Genomic DNA, 2162 nt, shown 5'->3' with positions numbered 1-2162 from the left:
AAACTCGTGACAGAAGGAGGACTAGAATTCAGGTGTCCTGACACCAGGTCAGTCAGCACATATGTCACTGTGATGCGGGCGTACATTCGTTTCTGCCTTACAACGTAGGGGAGGAAGTTTAGAGGAGGTGGAAGCTTCTCCGATTTTCACCAGACGCCTGTCGGTGCCTCCGGAAATGGAAAACTGAAATGCAAGTGTCCCTCAGATGGGGACCTTCTCTGTCGTTTTTCTGTTTCCCTTAGAACTCTTTTTCCATCTTGCTGCTGTCATAGATTTTCTACCAAACACACACAGCAGAAGAGCCGGTGACAACCCTGCAGGGGTCCCTCCAGCCAACTCAGCTCCCAGAGAGAAAACTGAAGCAGACATGGAACGAGCCCCAGGCCCTGGGCATAAAGCCCCAGGCCTTCGTTTGCTTTCCCTGTCCTGTCTCCACATGTGCCCGGTTGTTCCCTGCTCCCCTGGGACGGGGTCAAGTGCATCGGGCCTCTCGCTGAGAAAGCAGATGAGCTCAGTGACACCCACTTATTTCCTTCCACATTCGCTCCACTCTTTCCGATCAGATGGTTTTCTCCCTTCCCATCCTCCCCACCGCTCCGGAACGATGTTGGGGCCCTTTGAAATATCAAGATGGACTCGCCAGGCGAAAGACTTTCACATTTAGTTTTTAATAGAGCAAAAGTGACTCTAAATTTGTTAATATTCTTTAGGTTACACAGGACAAATTACCGATAAGTGAATCAGTAATGAAATTTGTAATGAGAATTTCTCAAGTATGAAATGTTGGCGCAAGGAAAGTTAATTGCGGGATTTTACAGCCATTATAGTTTATATCATAAATGCAAAAATGACTAGGGCCATTTAATTACAGTAGGAACACACTAAATTTTTATGGAGTGCCATCTTGTTAAAGAGGTAGTCGGAGCATTAAGAACAAATACCATCCTAATAGTGGGTCCAGGTAGCTTTCACAACATCAAATAAATATGCTATTGCTACAAAATTGTTCCTTAGATACTGTAATTGACATGATGACTAATGAGATGGGTTTATTCTCACAGATTCACATACTCAATTTACAGTGTCTGAAAGTTATTTTTTCTGCCATCCATAGACCTGGAAGGAACCAGAAAAATCCCTCTTGGAAAACACTGTCTCCGCCGCTTCTCTAATTAACCTTCAAAAATGCATTTTGAAATATAGAAGTTGGTGCCTGGCGTAGAAATTGGATTGTCTCAGAAAAAAAAAAAAAAAAAGACCCAAGTGCTAATTTGTTCCTTATTAAATATCTGACGTGTCAAAATTACAGGCAGTTAATGTTTTTGCGCCTTTCAGCAGGGCTGGGGACAGCTTTTCCTACGGGCTGGGGAATAGTGGGGTGATTCTGGGTACCAGTTACCCTAGTGCTGTCCTCCCTCACCCCACGTGATCCCAAGCCTTCCCCCGATCTAGCCAGGTTCCTGTGAGTGTCAGATCCTCCATCTCTCCTGGAAGGACGGTGTTTGCTGGGGCAGATGCAGAATCCCGGAGCATCCCCCATCATTACGAGCTCATCCCATGCCTTCGGAGCTCCCAGAATAGGAAAGGTTTTGTGGAGAAATGAGCTATATTCCCTCTGGACCCCTGGAAATGCTTCAGATTGTTTTCGAAACCTAGGGTGGTTGTACCTACCTCCATGATCCAGTGAAGTCCCAGGGAGGAGATTCTTCTAGGCAATGTTTTTTTCCTACCAAAAGCAAAGGAAAGACAGATGTGCTCTCCTGTTTAATTGATGGAGCCAAAATTCAAAGACTGTTGGGTTAGGATTAGGGTTAGAGTTAGGGTTGTGGGTCATGTGTCATTTAACTTTCTTTAGTCCACTCCTTGTGTTGGGTCCCTTATGTCAGTGCTTCTCAGACTTCAGTGTACACAAAAATCCCCTGGGGATGTTGTTAACATGTAGATTCTGATTTAATAGGTCTGAGGTGAGGCCTGAGATTCTGCATTTCTAATAAGCAACCAGGTCCTGCTGATGCTGCTGATCCAAGGACCACACTCTAAGTAGCAAGACTTTACATGATATCCGTGACTCACGCTCCAAGAACCTGTTCCTTCGATATGGAATCAACGTGCTTGTCTATGATATGCAACAAACAAACAAACAAACAAACAAACAAACAAAC

This window comes from Pteropus vampyrus, unplaced genomic scaffold (assembly GCF_000151845.1).
Source record: "Pteropus vampyrus isolate Shadow unplaced genomic scaffold, Pvam_2.0 Scaffold69, whole genome shotgun sequence".
NCBI classification, from domain to species: domain Eukaryota; kingdom Metazoa; phylum Chordata; class Mammalia; order Chiroptera; family Pteropodidae; genus Pteropus; species Pteropus vampyrus.
Note: the sequence above shows the minus strand (reverse complement) of the source record.